Source organism: Nicotiana sylvestris, chromosome 11, assembly GCF_000393655.2.
Source record: "Nicotiana sylvestris chromosome 11, ASM39365v2, whole genome shotgun sequence".
Lineage (NCBI taxonomy): Eukaryota > Viridiplantae > Streptophyta > Magnoliopsida > Solanales > Solanaceae > Nicotiana > Nicotiana sylvestris.
In genome coordinates this window covers 104,499,620-104,524,355 of record NC_091067.1, presented here as the reverse complement: position 1 = coordinate 104,524,355, position 24,736 = coordinate 104,499,620, and the positions used below count along the sequence as shown (strand labels likewise).

The window sequence follows — 24,736 nt, the reverse complement described above, 5'->3', positions numbered from 1 at the left end:
ATTTACATAAGTCATAACACATCACACGGGGCAAGTCATGCCCGAGAACTGGTGAGCAAAGTGCAAAAGCTCAAAACGACTGGCCTAATCATTACATACTTCCCCACTTAAACATAAGTTCGTCCTCAAATGTGCCCAGAGTTGTTCCAAAAGCCAACCAATCGCTAAATAACCTTACCATGCATATACCCGGGGGTGATCCCACGTCACCCTATCTCGTATTAGTCCGATAACACAATGAAACTGAAATTTCACAGTCCAACCTAGCCTATGAACCTTAGAGCCACTTCTCCACTTCTGAAATCATCCACAAGATCAAAATCTCATATCTATACTCTGAATAAGCACGAGAAAACTGTAATAACCCATACCTTTAACCATCAGGTGCAATTATATGACATACTACTAACTCAAATACTTCTAGCGATAACTTCTGATCACAGCAGCTACACACAACAACCGAATACTGGTAGAAAACCTCTTATTAACTAAAGTCTCATTCCAACACTTTCATATACTGTCAATGATAAATAAAACACGTAGTAAGCCTTAACCATTTCTCAGATCGACCATTCATGAAGCCACTTCTCCCTTGGAAAAGACCATAGCAAATTTCTGAGCCGAACCTCGATATTATCCTCCCAACATGCTGAAATCGAATCTGTTTATATTCATTAAAGACCCCAACAATCTTATCTAATCCAACACAATTACTCTGGTGACATGACACATCAATACAGGCTAAAGCCACAACTTGTGCAATCCCCGCACCAATAAGCAAAAATACGAACATACTCAAATCATGAAGATGACTCAAATGAAAGAGCTGTACCGCAAGCTCACCGGTACCACCACACACAATGCTGGGAACCTGTCACACATCATAGAAACACAACACACGAATCTAACCCGCAGGATCATATCTTCACATAGCTTTTCTCCAATACGCGACCTCATCCAAACACTATTCCACACGAAACACTTCAAGTCACTATGCTCAAAATCGACAAACATGCACAATATGATATCTAAAACCAAAGAAATCATCATGACCACCGCAAGGAAATTGACATAACATTACACATACTCGAAGGGACACAACCGATACGCCACCCGCCGAGTAATACCCAGTACTCTTCCTACTCGACCTCCACTATGAAACCCCAATGGAACCGCACCACATGTGACTATAACCAACTAATCATAATGCCTCACAACCTAAAAAGTAACTTATAGATCACCTCCGAACTCTAATATCCCCATAATAATTGAGTCAACACATCCCTCACCAATGGCAACTCGAAGTCAACAAAGCCGTCTCGATGCAAAACATACATCTCTATAGGTCTACCAATGAACCACACATCAACTCTAGTTACCCACAACAGATAAATAACCCTCTAAAGGTTCACAATGATTGAGTTGTATAACATACTATCATCTGACTAACTTACCCGCATCTTTGTCGTCCACAACCACGAGCTAACCTGTATATGAGAACTTCTAGTCTCCAAATCCGTAAAGCACACGAATTACCATATTTGATCCCAATTCCACCGCTCGCATATATAACCCACCTCTAGTGCTCAATCATCTCATGAGAGGTACACCTACAATTCTTTTGAGCCACCAAGCAAACTCAAATATCATACGTCGATCAGACAAGATAGTGCCTCAATACCAATTAAGCATCCGTAACTTAGACACATTGCCCTTCCTGAAATGTTATACCTCATCAATCCACACCAATTTGTGATCTCATTTATCTAGTCACCTAAAGTTGCCCATGCTATCTAAGAATTTGTGACCTCCCTTTCAAATCTGAACCGTGTCCTTACACCCTCCAATCTCAATCCTACACAACATACCGCATAAACCGTACCATCCTAGTATAACCATGAGAACTCCATATGCCTTCCGAGCCGCAAGAAACTATGTACTCCACTAGTCAAGAACTTCCCATTGACCCCATCTAAAGGAAAATCACTATACATCCCATGCTCCTCACACCAATAGAAAAAATATACCTCTCTAACTGTGGTGGAAACCATCTAAAACTCTCCAAATTCCATTTGCATAAATCTAAATCATCAGGACTGAGTCTTTCTAACTCAGCCGAGCTACGCAGGCCACTAAAACCCAAGAGCATTGCCGTGAAATCCCTGTAGAAACTCATTACCTCGTAAGCATCCAAAGAAATAATCATATCCTTACCATACCGATTCGGCCTACTACCAAGCTATCCCATGTATCCAAGTTTCCTTCTGATTTACCTTTAACTTGATATTCCTTCTTGCTATAACACTACAATTCCTCAACCCAGACTCACCACACAAGACCCAAGTATAAAACCACACCGTCCAAGGCTCATAAGTCGTTGAGTACTTTCTTAGATATTCCCAAGAGCACCACGTTCAAAATGCTTACCCTGAAGAGACTTCCTACAAATCCAAAGCCATTACCTTCACCTTCCTGATACTGATATATAGAATCCCATAATTGATATAGAAATACCACAAGTCTTGACATCTTCCAATGGAAACTCAGTTTCTGGCCATATATACTTGAAAATACCCAATTGTTATATGAAAATTCTTGAACACATTAAAACCATTCTCGAGAGTCGTTCACTCTACTCAAACTGCAATTCGCCTAATGTCACGACCCCAACCTCGGTCATGATGGCGCCCAACACACTGCTAGGCAAGTCCGACCATTCAACAACATTATCCCAAATTCTTATTCAGATTATAGATAAATATCACAGAGAATTTACTAAGTCATCACTTTCAAGTGTATAATTAATAATAAAACCTGCGTAAATTCAACTAAAATACCACACCATAGCCCAATAGAATTCGGTGTCACGAATATGAGCCTCTAATAGAGAATATCCACCTATTACAAGTCTGTCTAGGAAAAATACGGAATAAAAGATAGAGATAGAGGGGAGAGATCAAGGCTGCAAACGCCATGCAACTACCTCAATACTCCCGGATACTGCTGCTCAGCTAAACAAATCCTCACTCAGCATGTGGTGTACCTGGATCTGCACGCAAGGTGCAGGGTGTAATGTGAGTACTCCGACCCCGTGAGTAATAAACATAAATAAAGGCTGAGAATAAGAAATCGTGGAAAAATACAAAGTAAACTATAACTGGCAGTTTAGAACAACAAATAGTAAAGCAACAAGTCAATTAAATCAGAGTACCAAATACTGAGACAGGTATAACAGATAAAAACAAATGCATGAGTGCAATGCAATGCATATGATGGTACACTCTATGCATGAGTGCAATGCAATGCATATGATGGTACTCTCTAGTACCCACTGCGGCGTGCAGCCCGAGCCATCCATTTTATTTATCATCGAAGGCGCTCACTGGGGGTGTGTACAGACTCTAGAGGGGCTCCTACAGGCCAAACGCAATATCAAGCCATCTCGTGGCATCAAATCTAGGCCCTCGACCTCATATAAATATCAGTATAATCACCCAGGCTCTCGGTCTCAATATCAGTATAATCACCCAGGCTCTCGGTCTCAATATCAATGTAATCAACCAGGCTCTCGACCTCAATATCAATATAACACTGCTGCGGCGCGCAACTCGATCCATGCTCAGTCTAGAAATCATCATAAGCCCCTTGGGCATTTGTAAAGTAGTAGTTCTCAGCCCGAAATATCATTTAGAAATATCATTTAAATTTTCAAATCTTAGAAATATGGCTGAGTTTGCAAAACAGTATTTAAAACCTTGGACTGAGATCAAATGATATGCATGTATGCGAAAACAGTGATGTCAATCCTTGAAGGATTCAAATAATTAGCAAGAAGCCCAAATGTAACAATTAAATCCACGTAAGGATGATTCTCAATTTAGTTCAAGTATAAAATACGGTAAAAACATCTCTCGGGACGGACCATGTCACAATCCCCAATGGTGCTCTACCCCACGCCCGTTATCCGGCATGCAAGTCACCTTAATATAGCGTTACGATATGAAATTCCGGGGTTTCAAACCCTCAGGACATCATTTACATCAATTACTCACGTCAAACCGGCCAAAGCTCTAGCTCGCTATGCCCTTGCTTCTCAAATTAGCCTCCTCGTGCGACGAATCTGCCCAAAATCACAACGAATATGTCGCATTATGCTAAAGGGATAATACCCAATAGAAAACACTCGAAAAATATCAAAATTCACGAATTTGACAAAACCCGAGCCCCGGTCCCACGTCTCGAAACTCAGAAATTTTTACGTCATCGGGTTCCTTATCTCGCCACGAGTCTATACATACAAAAATCTCTCAAATCGGACCACAAATGGCCCCTCAAATCCCAAATTTAGAATTTCAATTTCAAGCCCTATTTTCTTACAATTTGGCTATATTTTCATGAATTTCAAGGATGATTTCACAATATAATCATGTATTTAGTTCATAGGACTTACCTCCAATCACTTCCCGTCAAAACCCCTTCAATTCCCGTCCAAAAGCTCTCAAGGTTGCTCAAAAAATGGTGGAAAAATGGGTTGGGTTCGCGGATGAAATGTTAATTTTTCGGAAGTACGGTTCACCGCGCGGTTACTGTTCACGCGCGGTTACTATTCACACGCGGTTACTGTTCACGCTGCTAAAAAATTACAGCAGCAGCCAAAAAAATTGCAGCTTTTTTTGTTTCACTAAAATGGCTCTAACTCCATCATACGAACTCGGAATTCGATGATTCTTGTTCCTATGAGTCACAAATAATGATACGAACATAGTTCTTCTATCGAAACTCAATTCGGAGCTCGTTTGCTCAGTGCGATATCCATTTCGCTCGTTAAACAATTAACTCATGTTTCGCGTCAAAAACCCAATCGCGACTTGATGAAATTAGACCAAACTTTCCAGATCACTCCTATAATTCATTATTTAAATTCTGGAAATCTCGAAATAAAATTTCAATCTCTAGAACTAAAAATAGACCTTTGGATCATTACATGCTTATGCTCAAACGACAAAAATCTTCCAATAACTCTTCCAAAATATATCCGAGCCTCATGGGACCCCGACCAAACATGCCAACATAATTCATAACATTATTCAAACCTCTTCCAATCATCAAAACACCTCAAGAAACATAAAATTACCCAAAACTCATCGAATTCAAGCCTAATTTTCTAAAAACTTTTGAAATACACTTTCGATCAAAAACCCGACCAAACCACGTCCGAATGACATGAAATTTTGCACACATATCCGAAATCACCTAACGAAGCTACAACAACTCTCGGAATTCCATTCTGACTCTCGGATCAAAATCTCACCTATCAACCTGAATTCGCCAAAATACTAACTTCGCCAATTCAAGCATAATTCTACACCGGACCTCCAAAATTACTTCCGATCACACTCCTAAGTCACAATTCATCCCCCGAAGCTAACCGAATCATCAGGATTCAAATTCGAGCCCTCTAACCTATAAGTCAACGTCCGGTTGACTTTTCCAAAACAAACCTTCCTTAAAGAGACTAAGTGTCTCATTACCTACTAAAACCAATCCAAATCAACTCGTTTACATCCAACACTGATAATGAAGCATAAAGAAATAGGAAATGGGGAAAACGGGGTGGTAACTCACGAGATGACGGGTCGGGTCGTCACACCCTCCCCAACTTAAACAAACGCTCGTCCTCGAGCGTACCCAGAGTTGTCCTAGAAGCCAACCAATAACTGAACGACCTTACCAAGAATATACCCGTGGGTGATCCCACACTACCCTATCTCGCATAGGCCCGATAACACAACATAGCTGAAATTTCACAATCCATCTAGTCCATAAACCATAGAACCACATTGCACCTTCCGAAATCATACACAAGATTAGAACTTCACATCCATACTCAGAATAAGCCCGAACTAGCTGTAATAACCCATACCTGCAACATCAGGTGCAATTATCTGATATACCACATAACTCAAACACTCGAAACGATAATTTCTATTCATAGTAGTTGCACATAATAATCGAATATCGATAGGAAACCTCTTAACAACTAAAGCCTCATTCCAACACTTTCACATACTGCCAATGATAAAGGAAACACACAATAAATCATAACCATTTCCTATGTCAACCATTCATGAAGTCAGTTCTCTCCTGGTAATTACCATAGCAAATTTTGAACTGAACCTCAATATTTACCCATCACACATACTGAAATCGAATCCGTTCGCATTCATTAATGATTTCAACGATCTCTTCTGACCAAACAAACTACTCTAGTGACATGACACATCAATACATGCCTAAGCCACAACTTGCATAATACGTGCACCAATAAGAAACGGTCCGAACATACTCAATTCATGAAAATGACTCAGCTGAGAGAGCTGTACCTCAAACTCACCAGTACTGCCACAACACAAGGCTGAGACCCTATCTCACATCATAGAAACAGGACACACAAATTTGACCCGCAAAGTCATGTTTCCATACAGCTTTGCTGCAACGCGCGTTCCTATCCAAATACTACTCCACAGGAAACACCTCAAGTTACTATGCTTGAAATGGACAACCATGCTCAATTGATGTCTGGAGCCAAAGCAAATCATTACACCCATGGTGAAACAAATAACGCACACCAAGCAAACCTGATAGAACATAACCAGTACGTTATTCACCGAGCAACACCCAATTACTCATCCCGCTCGACTTCCACTATTACAACTCATATCGGAGCAAGGCGATCCGGTGCCCGACACCAAATTAATACCGAAATCAACAACCTCGCCCGGCGACATGCCTAGTCATATGAAACTTATCTGAAAAGTCCTTCAACACCGGAACTGAATTAGTGATAGCAACCTTTGCACTGACATCCATCACGAATGCCCAATTAAGAAAGCAATCCTTCCCAACCATCCGCTGGTCCTTTGAAATATAAACCCCTCTGCTAGAACATAATCCAATGCACCTCATCACTCAACCCGTGGCATTTTCGGTATTACCCGTAGCGCAATAGTTCAGAATCACTCAACACTAAGACAACCAGTCTAAATTCCAACATCACATCCAAAATCTGACATACCAGCAAACAAAGATCCACTCGAGCCTCCAAATCCCATTTGCCGCTAAACGGTGCCGAATACACACGATCCACCACCACAACCTAGCCTGTACATGAGAACTCCTAGTCTCCAACTCCATATGGCACACAAATCATAATACCTGATTCCAGTTTCCACCGTGTGAATACATGAACACCTTTGATACCCAATCATTCCACGATAAATACTCTAAAATTTCCATGTGCCATACAAGCAACTCGAATATCAGCAGTCGATCCAGCCTTAAAGTGTCGCAATATTATTGAAGTGCCATCAACTTAATCACATTGGCCTTTTTTCTGAAACATATACCCTCTATAAATCTCTATGATTAGAAATACAATTTCCTTAATCATCTGAAGATCATTCACCCTAATCATCTGAAGCTCATCCCTCATATCACCTAAAGTTGCCCGTACTGCCTAAGAATGTTATGAATTTCCATTCAGAACTGAACCATAACCTTACACACGCAAATCTCAATTCTTCACAACATATCGCATATACCATATCATCCTAAGGTAACATGAGGACTTCACCTCCCTTCCGAACCATGAACGTTTACGTACTCAACTAGTCAAGAACTTACATTGATCCCATCTAGAAGAAAAATCATTACACATCCCATGCTCTGCATGACATACATAGGTCTTGTTCAAATTCTTACAATACCGACACGAAGGATGAGATTTGTATAAATTTATAACACCGCCGAATCAACAATTTATTGGGTCTATACTTTTGGCAAGAACTATCACCTCATTATGAACCAAACAATGGTCTTATCCCCTTAATTTACTTCATATACTCAGATTGCACTAATCTCGAATTCAATGATCTCGTCTCACCCATTACGAACTGCTCATGCAATAAGCCACCCCAGACATAATCAAAAGCCGCATATGATGCCCTAATATGCCAATAGGCTACCAATTCGAACGCGATACAAAAAAAGAAAACGAACTCTGGAAGGAATTACCAATCCCACGCACTAATACAGACTTTCCTTAGAAAACAGGAAACAAGGCATACAAAATAGCATATAGAAAACTATACTCAACATCACACTGTTGCGGCGTGCAACCCGATCCAGATAACATACCCATGGCGGCGTGCCACCCGATCCACACATAGATCTCACATAAGGAGATGCACATCGAGCCAAATTTGCTCATTATAACAAAATATCGAGTATCGGTCGTAAGCATGCTAAGTGCATAATAATATCTCTAAGGGACATATAGCGTTATAAGCTACAAAACTCAAGCACAACTGAGGTGCGATGTACAGTCTGAATTTCAAGAGCCAAGATGCTCATATAACGTCATTCCTATGCGGATTCTCAACACATAGCAATTTCTCAAGCCGTCTCACAACTCACATGGCGCAATGCATTACTACGCAAAATATCTGACAACGAAACATCAACCTAACTACTCCTCCATGAGGACCACATTACTAAAATGCACACATCTGGCCTGATATAGAGCCATTATTCACATTAAATCTATCCACCGACTGCAAGCTGATTCTGATCACACTGAACTAGTCTGATAACCTTTTAAAGGTCCATAATAACTCCCATTTTTCTCATAACACACAAGAACAACCATCACAATCGGAGTAATCCTCCCCAGTTCACAACCCAATAAGCCAAGTGCCCTCTAGGCATGAATCTTCAATTTAACGACACCATCAAAAACTTCATACTTGGTTTACATCTTTAATCAATCAAGTGATCACATGCCACACTTATATAATCTTCCCATGGGACACACTCCCACAACCTACCACAACAATATCTGGAGCGTACCTCCAAACCACCGGTCGCACTAACGCTGAAGAGCGATCAAGAATCATTAACTAGGACGCAAAACCCTTTTTACAAAACACCGATCTTAGGTGACGCTGAAGACAATACCAACTTACCGTAAACATCGAAACTTATCTCCTGCTCATCCGAGCTCATGACATCTTGTCAAAATTTTCCTTCACTCGTGCCATTCTCCGCCCAATTTCCACAACCAGAACTGATTCACCAGCATGCATCAAATCAGAACTAACATAGTACATAACCGCACAATCCGCTAACCAATAGCAAGCTCCCCAACTTGGCTCGAAGCCATAGATCATAACACACTATACTCATAACGCATATACTCTATTGTTGCCTTAATACCTTAGTGAGGTTAAACTCAAATCCTCTGTAAGCTTGTGTAAACACATTTCATCTAGTACTTCAACTCTTTGGCAATCTCGCAATAATTAAACTCACTCTCTTAAGTGAACCAAAAATTTCAAACTTCAACACTTACAATTCATCTGCACATGAGATCTTCTATCATTCACATGAGGATCACACCGCCTTAGCACACTTCACGGGAGATAACCCACCTGCTTCACCTCAATATAACATTTTCGTATACCTTCCACCGCCATAAGCATTACGCAGTCACTTGATCTTCCTGAGTCTGTACTCATACCGCAACATGAAATTTACTTCACTCCCAACTAGGAGTCATGAAAAGATTCTTCAAACGCCCATAACTCGGGCTATAACTTGAATCAAGATAGACTTCAAGCATCTACTAATTCTTCCATCATTCACAAACCCCTTCTTGTCGCTTCCAATTCGTATGGATACGCCTCGTAGTACTAACATACTCCTCACATAGCCATAACCGTCATTTTCACTAACGGGGACACTACCGAACATATAAGTTCAAAAACACTTGTTTACACAATCAGCACCTCGGCGCTCCCGCCATAGGCAAAGATCCAACCTCAAGTCCTCCAGACTGGCCCACCATAAACTCACAGAGATAACACCTCGCCCCTCGATCGGGGAATCACAAGCCATCGAGGCACATCTGATACTAAGCGCTCATGCGCGCATACGAACGCGTGGAAGGAATTTCAAAAGTTTCTTTTCAAGATGAATCAAGGACGCACGATAAGAATTCAAGAATGTGAAGTTTTCCTAAAGGTGCTGCAGCCTCTCGAGGATAAATATAGACGTCTCTGTACCGATCCGCGAGACTCTACTAAACCGGCTCATGACTCGCGAGACCAATTAACCTAGGCTCTGATACCAACTTGTCACGACCCCAACCCCGGTCATGATAGCGCCCAACACACTGCTAGGCAAGACCGACCATTCAACAACATTATCCCAAATTCTTATTCAGATTATAGATAAATATCACAGAGAATTTACTAAGTCATCACTTTCAAGTGTATAATTAATAATAAAACCTATGGAAATTCAACTAAAATACCACACCGTAGCCCTATAGAATCCGGTGTCACGAATATGAGCCTCTAATACAGAATATCCACCTATTACAAGTCTGTCTAGGAAAAATGCGGAATAAAAGATAGAGATAGAGGGGAGAGATCAAGGCTGCGAACGCCATGCACCTACCTCAATACTCCCGGATACTGCTGCTCAGCTAAACAAATCCTCACTCAGCATGTGGTGTACCTGGATCTGCACGCAAGGTGCAGAGAGTAATGTGAGTACTCCGACCCAGAGAGTAATAAACATAAATAAAGGCTGAGAATAAGAAATCGTGGAAAAATACAAAGTAAACTATAACTGGCAGTTTAGAACAACAAATAGTAAAGCAACAAGTCAATTAAATCAGAGTACCAAATACTGAGACAGGTATAACAGATAAAAACAAATGCATGAGTGCAATGCAATGCATATGATGGTACACTCTATGCATGAGTGCAATGCAATGCATATGATGGTACTCTCTAGTACCCACTGCGGCGTGCAGCCCGAGCCATCCATTTTATTTATCATCGACGACGCTCACTGGGGGTGTGTACAGACTCTAGAGGGGCTCCTACAGCCCAAGCACAATATCAAGCCATCTCGTGGCATCAAATCTAGGCCCTCGGCCTCCTATCAATATCAGTATAATCACTCAGGCTCTCGGTCTCAATATCAATGTAATCAACCAGGCCGTCGGCCTCAATATCAATGTAATCAACCAGGCTCTCGGCCTCAATATCAATATAACACTGCTGCGGCGCGCAGCCCGATCCATGCTCAGTCCAGAAATCATCATAAGCCCCTTGGGCATTTGTAAAACAGTAGTTCTCAGCCCGAAATATCATTTAGAAATATCATTTAAGTTTTCAAATCTTAGAAAGATGGCTGAGTTTGCAAAACAGTATTTAAAACCTTGGACTGAGATCAAATGATATGCATGTATGCGAAAACAGTGATGTCAATCCCTGAAGGATTCAAATAATTGGCAAGAAGCCCAAATGTAACAATTAAATCCACGTAAGGATGATTCTCAATTTAGTTCAAGTATAAAATACGGTAAAAACATCTCTCGGGACGGACCATGTCACAATCCCCAATGGTGCTCTACCCCACGCCCATTATCCGGCGTGCAAGTCACCTTAATATAGCGTTACGATGTGAAATTCCGGGGTTTCAAACCCTCAGGACATCATTTACATCAATTACTCACCTCAAACCGGCCAAAGCTCTAGCTCGCTATGCCAATGCTTCTCAAATTAGCCTCCTCGTGCGACGAATCTGCCCAAAATCACAACGAATATGTCGCATTATGCTAAAGGGATAATACCCAATAGAAAACACTCGAAAAATATCAAAATTCACGAATTTGACAAAACCCGAGCCCCGGGCCCACGTCTCGAAACTCAGAAATTTTTACGTCATCGGGTTCCTTATCTCGCCACGAGTCTATACATACAAAAATCTCTCAAATCGGACCACAAATGGCCCCTCAAATCCCAAATTTAGAATTTCAATTTCAAGCCCTATTTTCTTACAATTTGGCTATATTTTCATGAATTTCAAGGATGATTTCACAATATAATCATGTATTTAGTTCATAGGACTTACCTCCAATCACTTCCCGTCAAAACCCCTTCAATTCCCGTCCAAAAGCTCTCAAGGTTGCTCAAAAATGGTGGAAAAATGGGTTGGGTTCGCGGATGAAATGTTAATTTTTCGGAAGTACGGTTCACCGCGCGGTTACTGTTCACGCGCGGTTACTATTCACACGCGGTTACTGTTCACGCTGCTAAAAAATTATAGCAGCAGCCAAAAAAATTGCAGCTTTTTTTTGTTTCACTAAAATGGCTCTAACTCCATCATACGAACTCGGAATTCGATGATTCTTGTTCCTATGAGTCACAAATAATGATACGAACATAGTTCTTTAATCGAAACTCAATTCGGAGCTCGTTTGCTCAGTGCGATATCCATTTCGCTAACTCATGTTTCGCGTCAAAAACCCAATCGCGACTTGATGAAATTAGACCAAACTTTCCAGATCACTCCTATAATTCATTATTTAAATTCTGGAAATCTCGAAATAAAATTTCAATCTCTAGAACTAAAAATAGACCTTTGGATCATTACATGCTTATGCTCAAACGACAAAAATCTTCCAAAAATTCTTCCAAAACATATCCGAGCCTCAAGGTACCCCGACCAAACATGCCAACATAATTCATAACATTATTCAAACCTCTTCCAATCATCAAAACACCTCAAGCAACATAAAATTACCCAAAACTCATCGAATTCAAGCCTAATTTTCTAAAAACTTTCGAAATACACTTTCGATCAAAAACCCGACCAAACCACGTCCGAATGACATGAAATTTTGCACACATATCCCAAATCACCTAACGAAGCTACAACAACTCTCAGAATTCCATTCCGACTCTCGGATCAAAATCTCACCTATCAACCGGAATTCGCCAAAATACTAACTTCGCCAATTCAAGCATAATTCTACACCGGACCTCCAAAATTACTTCCGATCACACTCCTAAGTCACAATTCATCCCCCGAAGCTAACCGAATCATCGGGATTCAAATCCGAGCCCTCTAACACATAAGTCAACGTCCGGTTGACGTTTCCAAAACAAATCTTCCTTAAAGAGACTAAGTGTCTCATTTCCTACTAAAACCAATCCAAATCAACTCGTTCACACCCAACACTGATAATGAAGCATAAATAAATAGGAAATGGGGAAAACGGGGTGGTAACTCACGAGATGACGGGTCGGGTCGTCACACCTAATCAAACGAACAGAACCACTCATGCCTCAATAGCACTCTAACGCTGCAGAGTGTAACCTTATTCTAGAATAACCATGCAACTTCCTGCTCTATGCACCGAGCATCCTTTACCAACAACAACTCAAGACATCCCATGATGCTCATACACCTATGAAGCACGACATAACCTTTGTCAAAATCTTCCTCTTCTCGGGCCATCCTCGGTCTCAATCTCCGTAAGCCATAACTGATTCACCCGCATGCCTCAAACTGGAACCCACGTAGCACATAACCATACAATGAACTAATCAATCCTCCATAATGCCATAATGAGATTAAACTCGATCCTCCATAAGCTCGTGAAACACAGACCATCTAGTACTTCAAATCTTATGCAGATTTCGCATTCACTCTTATAATAGTTGAACCCACTCTCTTAAGCGACCCAAATCTAAATTTCAAGACATATATTTCAATTGTAAATGAGATCTTCTAACAGGCGACATAGGGATCACACAACTTCTGAATACTCCGTAGGAGATAAACCACCTGCTTTGCCTCCAACTAACATTTTTGTATACCTTCAGCCGTCGTAAACATTACGCAGTCACTTAGTCTTCCTGAGTCAGAACTCATACCGCAACATGAAATTTACTTCACTTCCAACTAGGAAACATGAAAAGATTCTTCACACACCCATAGCTCGGGGCTATACCTCAAATCAAGATAACATCAAGTACCTAATAGTTCTTCCATCCTCAGCAGACCCTTCTGGTTGCTTCCAAATCATATAAATACATCTCGCAGTCATAACATACTTATCGCATCGCCATCCAGCCATCACTTCTACTAATAGGGACATTACCGAACATATACGTTCAAAAATATGTGCTCACACAATCAGCACCTTGGTGCTCAAGCTATAGGCAAAAATCTGTCCTCGAGTCCTCTAGACTGGCCCAACATCATCACACAGAGATCACATCTCGTCCCTCGATCAGGGAATCACAAGCCATTGCTACACATATGATATTGAGCGCTCATGCATGTATATGAACGCGTGGAAGGAATTTGAAGAGTTACATTTCAAGCTGTCAAGGACGCGCGATAAGAATTCAAGAATGTGAAGTTTTTCCTAAAAGTTCCGCAGCCTCCCGAGGATAAGTATAGACGTCTCTCTACCGATCCGCGAGACTCTACTAAACCTGCTCAGCTCTGATACCAACTTGTCACGACCAAAAACTCAGACCTGATCGTGATGGCTCTTCTCGTGAAGTCAAGGCCAGCCGACACAACACTCATTTTAACCCTTTAATCGTTAAGAGTCATTTTAAGCCTCTAATTAAACAAATGTTTCATAATATAAGTCTGAATGGACAGTGCGAAAATAACATACAAGCCCGGCATCGGGGTGTCACTAGTCATGAGCATCTACTACAACTGTCTAACTACATCAAAACTAGCATGGTCGGGAAAAGTCACAATTTATACATAAGGAAGAACAAAGAGGGAGAAAGCGGAGCCGCGATCGTCAGACAACTACCTTGCTAACTCCGATAAAGCTGCCACCAAACTAAAAAAATACCTGAATCTGCACACAAGTTGCAAGGAGTAATGTGAGTACTCCAACCCAGTAAGTAATAAAAGTAAATAAAGTCTTAGCAGTAAGAAATGATGAATCCACATTAAGATAAACTCAGTAAGCACAACAAGCTTTCAAATCAGAATACGAGTCAATCGTCTTATTTAAAATCCAATTTTTGGTAAAAATCAGTTAAAGATGCTTTCCAAAAGTTTCAATAGAGGTTCAATACAATTTATAATTAAAGAGATGAAAATCGTAAGAGGCCCCTCGGGAAAAACATAGTTCGTATACAGCCCCTCGGGCAAAACAAGAGTCATAAACACCTTATAACATGAAAATCTCAATGGAAATAGGAAAGCCAAATCAGTGATTACATTCTGAACATCTCATAAAACCCCAGCTTAAATGAAAGTTGTTTAAAAACATTTGTTCAGCATTTTTGACCGAGGCTCAGTTTAAAGATGAGTGAAAGCAGTAAATAAATAAACATATTCGATAGAAACTCACTTTAAAGAGGAGTGAAAATCAATAAGTTCATAAACAGACCCCTTAGGCAAAGCATCACTTATGCACATGTATATATATAGCCCATCGGGTAAGCCTCTCAGTCACTCATGGCTCAAATCTTACCAATCAGCGCTCACACTCTGCACTCACACTCAATAGGTACTATATAGTAATCGCTGCGTCACACAGCCCGATCCAGATATCGCTGCGGCGTGCAGCCCGATCCATAAATATAGTGACTATGCTCACTGGGGGTGTGCAGACTCTGGAGGGGCTCCTACAGCCCAAGCGTTATATCGCTGCGGCGTGCAGCCCGATCCAATATATCGCTGCGACGTGCAACCCGATCCATATACATATATACATATATATTGCTGCGGCGTGCAACCCGATCCACAAATATATAATCCTCACAACCAGCCCATCGGCCTCTCTCAGTCATTAACCTCACAATCAGACCCTCGATCTATCTCAGTCATCAACCTCACAATCAGACCCTCGGTCTATCTCAGTCATCAACCTCATAATCAGACCCTCGGTCTATCTCAGTCATCAACCTCACAATCACTCGGACCATCAGTAAAACAGGGAACTCAGCCAAACAATTTTCACATTTTTAAGAAGTAAAGTGATAAAACCATATTTAAACACTAAACAGGTAAAACATGACTGAGGATATGATTTCAAAACAAATAGAGTGAGGAAGAATAGTAAAAATGCCCCTAAGGGTCTCAACAGGTCTGCACAAGGCCCCAAACATGGCATACATCCCAAAATATAACATCAATCTCTAAAATATGGAATATCATAAGATTTCAAATCAAATACGCGACTTAACAGTCGTACGGGACGGATCAAGTCACAATCCCCAACATTGCACGACTCCACGCTCATCATCTAGCGTGTGCATCACCTCAAAGTAGCACAACGACGTGAAATCCGGGGTTTCAAACCCTCAGGACAACATTTACAATCATTACTTACCTCGATCCAGTCCAAACTCTAGCCCGCGATACCTTTGCCCTCACGAATCAACCTCCAAATGCTCCAAATCTAGCCATAATCAGTACATAACCATTAAAATATGCTAAAGGAATAAAGCCCCCTCAAAAATATCCAATTTACATAAAAAATCCCGAAATTGCTCAAACCTGGCCCCCGTGCCCATACCTCAGAATCTGACAAAATTAACATTAATGAAATTCTCATCCTCTCACGAGTCTATACATATCAAGAACATCAAAATCGGACCCAAAATGACCCCTCAAATCCCAAATTTACACTCCAAATTCAAGCCTTAATTCCTCAATTTTAGGCTTAATTTCCATGATTAATTAGGTAGAATTCACACAAGAATCGAGTATTGAGTTCAAAAACCTTACCTCCAGGTGTTATCTCTTGAATCCCTCTTCAAATCCTCTCAAAAAGCTCCAAAATCGTCCAAAAATGGTGAAAGTTTGCCCCAAAATCGCAGACAATGGCTATTTAAACATTCTGCCCAGGCATCAAAAACCTTCTTCGCGAACGCGGTCAAAGCCTCGCGTTCGCGAAGCACAATCCATCTTTGACCAAAAATCCTTCTTCGCGATCGCATCTTGCCACTCGCGAACGCGATGCCTCCTCAGACTACCATTTCGCGATGCCTAACCTCTCTCGCGAATGCATTGAATAAAAATACCCTGAAGCTCAGCTGCCAAATTACTCTACGTGAACGCGGTCTACTTCACGTGAACACGATGACCAATCGCCTAGCCCTTCACGAACGTGGAGCCTTCCTCGCGAACGTGAAGGCCAAAATCTCAGCCTTCTCCAGCTAACCCTTCGCTAACGTGAGGGCCTACTTGTGAACGCAAAGGCCATTTTCTCTGCAACACTGATCAACGAATTTTGTAATTTCAAACAACATGAAATGGTCTGATTGACCACCCGAAACTCACCCGAGGCCCTCGGAACCTCAACCAAACATGCCAACATATCCCATAACCTCATTCAAACTTGTTCCAACCTTCGGAACGCTCAAAACAATATCCAAACACAAAAATCACATCGGATTCAAGCCTAAGAATTTCAAGAACTTCCAAATTATGCTTTTGATAAAAAAAACCAACCAAACCACGTCCGAATGACCTGAAATTTTGCACACATGTCACAAATGACACAATGGAGCTACTACAACTTCCGGAATTCCATTCTAACCCATATATCAAAATCTTACCTATCAACCGAAAACGTCAAAATCTCAATTTCGCCAATTCAAGCCTAAACCTTCCACGGACTTTCAAAATACATTCCGATCATGCTCCTAAGTCCCAAATCACTTAATGGATCTAACCAAATTATAAAAATTCTGATCCGAGATCATATACAAATAAGTCAAATCTTGGTCAAACTTTTCAAATTTCAAGCTTCAAACTGAAAACTGTTTTTCCAAATTCATTCTGATTATCCTGAAAACCAAAACCAATGATTTACATAAGTCATAACACATCACACGGGGTAAGTCATGCCCGAGAACTGGCAAGCAAAGTGCAAAAGCTCAAAACGACCGCTCGGGTCGTTATAGTTTTTTAGAGCCCTTTCAACTTCAACGATTGGTATTGGTCCTTTAATCTAAAAATAAGAATCTGACTTTTCGTTTAACTCAATCTTATCTAGCCAGATTTTATTGAGCTATGTTATTAGAAGGAAAAAAAATAGTTATAGATACAGAGGAACACCCAACTTTTGCTTAAACCTCTCGTCTATCTTCTCACATAATGGTACAAATTGAAGTATTGATATCAATAATTCATACTATGTTGAAATATACTATATCAAAATAAAAGTTTAAAATTTGAAAAGTGTCACCTACATAAAGAAGCTGAGCACAAGCTACTATTTTTTATTCCACAGGAAATTACAAATATCAATAATAAACGTGCCTTGACATGAAATTCTGAAAAACTAAAGATATTTTTTTTTATTTAAACGGCTCTTATGTTAAGAAATCCAAAGAAACGATTACTCACTCTCAAACAAACCTCACATAAATTTTTCTTTCACAATATGCAATCACTTGAAATTATTTTTAGCACTTAAGAAGAATGAAACATTTCAAAAAGAAAACTTTTCTCAAGGCCGTGGTTCAAACATTTTAATTCCCAGTTGGCAATAAACGAAGTACCCAGTAGTCACACATATTCTTCTTTTATCTTTAAACACACATTTCTATTTAAAACCCCTAGGAGAAACTAAAAAAAACTTTTAACGTGCGTCTTCTATTTAAACTAAAAGAAGAAGAAAAACAAGCTAATATTCTGTTTATGTAAGATATCTCAAAACACGAAGTATAGTTTCATTGAAGGATTTTTAAATTAAACACAAACATTTACTCTAAGCTATTTGCTATCAGAAGATTTTAAATCGATCTTATATCTATTTTTTCCTTAAACTAAACTATGTCGTCACGCAAGTCGAATTTGTCACCATTGTTTCTTAGCAAACTAAAATAATCATATACAACTTAAAGAAAGATTAACAGAAAACTCCTTGAATTCCTCAATGGGGATACCATTAGACTAATGAAAACTCTCAACCACATCAGTGTCTCGACCAAAAATAGAGCCAAATACAAATGTAGTCTTAGTTTAACAGAAAATCTAGAACACTTGAAGCGAAAACACAAAACTGAAACTTATTCTACTACATATTTCATCATCCAGCAATTTAACTTCCATAACTAACCAGAAAAATTGAATCAAAATGCATTAGCAGATCCAAATAGCCAGTCTAAATCAATTTTCTATTCAAAGAACCATGTATTCAATCAAAATATATTCTTAGCACGTCATCACCATAACTTTATGCAACTAGGAAATAAATTACGAAGTTGGACGAAATACCTAGTTCGTAGAAATAGAAAGAACGCAGTCGAGTGACAGAACAACAAGCAATTTTGGCTAGAGTGAACCAACAACAACAGTAGAATTTCAGCAGTAATCAAACCCAGAACTCAGTAAGAAGCAAAAATCGATGATGTGTTTGAAAAACCGGAACCTAGAAGAGAAACTTCAAGAGTTCATATGCTTCTTTCTGGAGATGTTTTAGCTAAACAACTGGAAGTTCTATCCACTTTTAGTTGCTCCTTTTTTGAGTGCCCAAGATGATGATCAGTGTTAGAGTGTGTGTGTAGTCTTTTATAGGAGAAGAAGCAAGCGTTCATGATTGAAAATCTGCCCAAAGGACATATTTGTCACCAAACACCTGCTCTAACTATTCAACAAACTTTTGGTTCAAAATCTATCCAAAATATAGTATTTTAATACCAAACAATGACAGACTTTTTTGGAGTTTTGTACTTCCAAAAGCACAGGAACAGTAAAAGCAACCAAACTTGTCCTATTCCTTCTTTTAAATTTCAGCTTTTATCAATACAAACTCAAATACTCAAATCCAATCCAATCATGAAATAGAAAAAGTAACCACAAGACTTTGATTGTAACTAGATTGAGCATTAAAACAAACTAGATTAAAGCAATCTGATCTCTACAAACTAACAGTGAACAACTGAAACCACGAAATATTTCGCAAAATAGAATTCAGATGAGCATCGCTTAATTATTATCAGATAACGATCAACAACGAGCTATTATGCTATGAACTAACAAGCGATTCACAACTAACATTATAATAGTTTAATTAACCTATATATACTACTAACAAAATTAGAAACAAAGATTAAACCTTAAAATTAAATCTGAAGCACAAACTAAAAAATCAGAAACGGGAAAGGGGAGATGGATTGAAGATTTACCGAAAACTCGAGCACACAGGCAGCGGTGAGACAATGGCAGCGATGGTGGTGATTCAACCCGGGCATGGTTTTATTGTTTATTGATACCAAAATACTAAATCTGGTGAGCTGAATCTCGATGTCGGTATAATCAACAATAAAATCATGTCTGAGTCGATTGGAGGTGAGAACGGGAAGGACGCTAGAGGTAGTGGACCCGTAGTAGCCGGCGACCTCGCCGGAAATTAACCATCGGAATTCAGGATTAAAACTAATGTAAAATAGTAGATCGTGTGAAGCTCTACACGTCTATGTAAGTATCAAGTAGTAGTGGTGGCTAGAACTTCACAAATTTGAGAAATAAAGTGAACTTTGATTTCGGATTTTGACTTATTCATGAAGTTTGAGAGGGATTCAAAGGATTTGGTCTATGTATTTGGAAAGAGGATGAAAAAGAGAAGAGAATGGTGTATTTTTTAGTGTATTTGGTGGTGGTTGGATGGCGGCTCCGCTGTGGTGGGAGGCGGCGGCGATAGATAAGAGAGGGAGAGAAGAGAAGAGGCCTAGGGTTTGGTCTTTTGGGCAAATGACAAAAAACAAATATGATTTTTGGAATGTTTTAGAAGCGAGAAAAAATTAGATATTGACAGGTATCCATTCTATGAAAAACTAGAGTGAATATTTGCAAATCATAACTGGTAACTTATCCTATATCATATATGTTCACCAACAGTATAGTCAGTTTCAAGTCCATATAAAGTACTTGTTTATGTCATTCTTGAAAAAGACCTTAGTCTAATAATTCACTTTTCGTTTTCTATCTGACATTATTCAACAGTTCAGAAAACGCAGCCACTCTTTCTTTATTTCCACCTGCTACTAATTGGCCCACGTAATGATACATAAAAAGAACTTATACAAGGACCAGATTAGTTATCCATTTCAAAAATGTTTCTTCAATTCATCACAGAGATCTAGCTTCCAAAAAAAAGGAAAAAGCCACAAAATTTTATAAAATTGCAATAATTAGAAAAAAGGACGAAGAGAAAATGATGCATACAAAATTTGGCGAAAGTTTAATACTGACTTCTTACAACTCAGCTCTATAGAACGATCTGGGAACCAAATAAGAGTAACATTTCCTAAATGCCCTATAGCCTCTCAATTATAAATGTGGCGCACAACACACCCATAAGTGAGACTCTACTAGGCACGACTTTGTAGACTCTTTAGGACACGATCCGCTCTAATACCACTTTGTCACGCCACAACCTTGGGAGGCGTGGCTATCACCCGGTGTCGTACTGGCCCGAGCGAACCACTCTATAACTCATTCATTCATTTTGTAACTATCATGGGCCAACATGGAAACAACTCGTAATGTACAATTGTAAGTGGAAAAATATTGTATCAATGAATCACTTTTTACTTAAAATATGAATACATATGGACCGTCAAGGCCTCTGACATAATATACAATCTGAATCTCTATTTACAAAGCCTCTACGATTATTTGACATCAAACGAGACATGGTACCGGCCTACCCATAAGTCTGTAGCAAATTTCTGACATGGCAACTCATAGGCTCGGTTGTACTCCGAATGAGATGGAGTCTTATCGATCCTTCGCTGAATGTCAATCTCGTCTACTATAAGGGCTCGTCAACTGATTATCTATACCTACAGGCATGAATGCAGCATCCCCAATAAAAGGACGTCAGTACGAATAATGTACTGAGTATGTAAGGCAGAACTAAAATATAATAGTAACTCAACATTAAATAAGGGCATGGAAGAAACATGGAGTAAAGAACTCAACATGTAAGTCTGGATAGCTCTGTAAATCATGAAATATTTATAATGTCATGCATATAAATGTCATGTAATGCGTAGGTCTATACATATATAACATCATCAAGCCTTTGAGGGCATCCCATCATATCATCTCGGCCACTGTAGGCAAATCATCAACGTATACCAGCTGATCAGGTGGTGGTACGTATATAACGCCATAACCTTTTCTCATATCCCATAGACATATATATATATATATATATATATATATATATATATATATATATATATATATATATATATGCATATATAGCGCCATCTGGTGCCACTGTGGGCAAAATCATCAATGTATACCAGCTAATCAGGTGGTGGTGTGTATATAACGCCATAACCTTTTCCCATATCCTATATACATATATACGCGTATATAACGCCATCTGGTCATGTGTCAATGTAAATGAATGCAATATAATGCATGATAAGTACGTCAATAAAATCTTTCGGAGTGTCATAAGACCGTTATGCCTCTGATTAATATCATGAAATAGACTATATCACCTTACGTATTTTCAGAGACCCATAAACAGATGATAGAATAACAAGACTTATGAGAAAAACAAGAATATACACATCTCTAGCATTTCTACGAATAAAGTAATTTATGAAAGTTGTGCATTTGCTCGTTTCGTTTATGTCGTATATATCATGCCAAAAGAAAGAAGGGATAGCCTTAACATACTTGGTACCTACCATATCTCGCAAATCCAGAAATCAATATATTCCATACGACGGAATCTCTGTAAGGTATTACATCAAATACTTTGTTCAAACTCTGTGATGACCCAAAAGGTCATCACTCATTTTGAAAGAAAATTATGTGTTTCGAGGACTTAAAAATCTCTTTTGTCTCACGCCAATTTGCGTGCGCAGTACGCGCACGTTTCCAGAAAGCTTTTATGTGAAAACTAAGTAAAATAAGGAAATTGGCTTTTAAAATTGAATAAAGTTGACTTTGGTCAACATTCTTGGTAAACGGACCCGGACCCATGATCCGACGGTCTCGTAGGATTCGTAGTAAAATTTGGGACTTGGGCGTATGCCCGGAATCAAATTCCTAGGCCCCAAGACCGAGAAATATATTTTTGAAAGAAATTGTTTAACTAAAGTTATAAGAGTTTTTGGAAATAAAAAGAGGTTTAAAATTGATGGTATCAGGACCGTATTTTGCTTTCGGAGCTCGGTACAGGTCTTATATAATAATTAAGTTGAATATATGAAGTTTGGTGTGAATTAGAGTTCGTTTAGTATAAATCGGACCTTTATTTAAGAAAATGGAAATTTTGATGTTCTTGAGTTATTTCTTGAATTTGGGGTGTAATTCATAGTTGTTGATGTTATTTTGATGATTTAATTGCACGAGCAAGTTCGTATGATGTTTTTGGACTTGCGTGCATGTTTGGTTTGGAGCCCCGGGGGCTCGGGTGAGTTTTGGATAGGCAATAGAGTAAAATTGGACTTAGGAAAAGTTGCTGGTATCTGGTATTTTTGCCCAGGCCTCTTATCTCGCAATTGTGAGATCAGGCTTCGCAATTGCGAAGTCCTCAGTGCGACGACCTGGCCATTCATCTCATGAGTTACCGCTCCGTTTACCCCATTTTAGCTTCTTTATGCTTCGTTATCCGTGTTTTGTGTGATCGGGTTGATTAGTTTGAGTTCAGAGAGGATTTGGTAAGAAATGAGACACTTAGTTTCTTTTAAGAAAGCTTAAGTTGAAAAAGTCAACCGGATGTTGACTTATGTGTTAGAGGGCTCGGATGTGAGTTCCGATGATTCGGTTAGCTTCGGGAGGTGATTTCTGGCTTAGGAGCGCGATCGTAATGGGTTTTGGAGTTGTAGAGAAGATTTAGGCTTGAATTGAGAATTTGATATTTTGGCAATTTCTGGTTGATTGGCGAGATTATGATATAGGGGTCGGAATGGAATTCTGAGAGTTGCAGTAGCTTCGTTGTGTCATTTGGGATGTGTGTGGAAAATTTTAGGTCACGAGATTTGATAGACTTTTTGATCGAAAGCATAATTTAAGAGTTCTTAGGCTCGAATCCTATGTTAAATTGGTGATTTGATGTTGTTGTGAGCATTCCGAAGTTTTGAACAAGTTTGAACGATGTCATGGGATGTGTTGGTACAATTGGTTTGAAGTTCTGGGGGTTCCGGGATGTTTTAGGCCGAAAATCATAGTTGTAGCAGGTCCAGAAGGGTTGCAGTCCTCGGAACCCACCAGCGCGGTCCGCACAAAATGAAGTGCGTCCGCGACAGGTGCTATGCGAACTGCACAAAATGCAGTGCGGCCGCGGTGGGGAACATTTCACTGGTCCTACTTCGGAAGCTCATATCGTTTGATCTACAAGGAATGTTGAGATGATTCAAAAATAAAAGTTGTAGCCCTTTGTGTCTAGTTTCTAGAAAGGTAAAGATATTGCAATTTGGACATCAGTAGCGAAAGTTATGGCCAAAATGCTAAAGCCTGTCACTGCAGATAAGAACCTGTGCGGCCGCCGTCGTTTTTGTGAGGACCGCGGTCGTTTTTGTACGGTCCGCAGAGGTGGAAATCCGTGGGGTACTCTATAAATACGAGGTTTTGGGTTTTATTTAATATTTTGACCTAGAGAGCTCGGATTTTTGCAATTTTTTGAAGGTTTTTTCAAGAAATTCATCGGGGTAAGTGGTTTTAACTCAGATTTGGCTAGAGTACATGAATCTATCATTGAATTAATTATTTCATTCATGATTTGGGATGGAATTTGGGAAGAAAATTTGTGGAATCTTCCAAAAATATAAAATGATGATTTGAAAGACCAAATGGTACCAGAATTGGATAATTTTGGTATGGTTAGACTCGTGAGGGTATGTGGATTCTGAAAATA

The 24,736-nt window shown here is 39.6% G+C and overlaps 2 long non-coding RNA genes across 2 annotated transcripts; both read right to left on the bottom strand.

Annotated features, from left to right (window-relative positions):
* Positions 1 to 2,819: 2,819 nt before the first annotated feature.
* LOC138882327 (uncharacterized) lies at positions 2,820 to 11,657 on the bottom strand. Its single transcript, XR_011403883.1, has 3 exons — positions 11,588 to 11,657; positions 10,519 to 10,584; positions 2,820 to 3,049 (listed from the first exon to the last, which is right to left on the bottom strand). It is a non-coding gene; the product is annotated as an uncharacterized lncRNA (long non-coding RNA).
* A 2,840-nt stretch (positions 11,658 to 14,497) lies between these two features.
* On the bottom strand, positions 14,498 to 20,773 carry LOC104217836 (uncharacterized). Its single transcript, XR_708856.2, has 2 exons — positions 20,040 to 20,773; positions 14,498 to 14,746 (listed from the first exon to the last, which is right to left on the bottom strand). It is a non-coding gene; the product is annotated as an uncharacterized lncRNA (long non-coding RNA).
* Between the last annotated feature and the right edge of the window lie 3,963 nt (positions 20,774 to 24,736).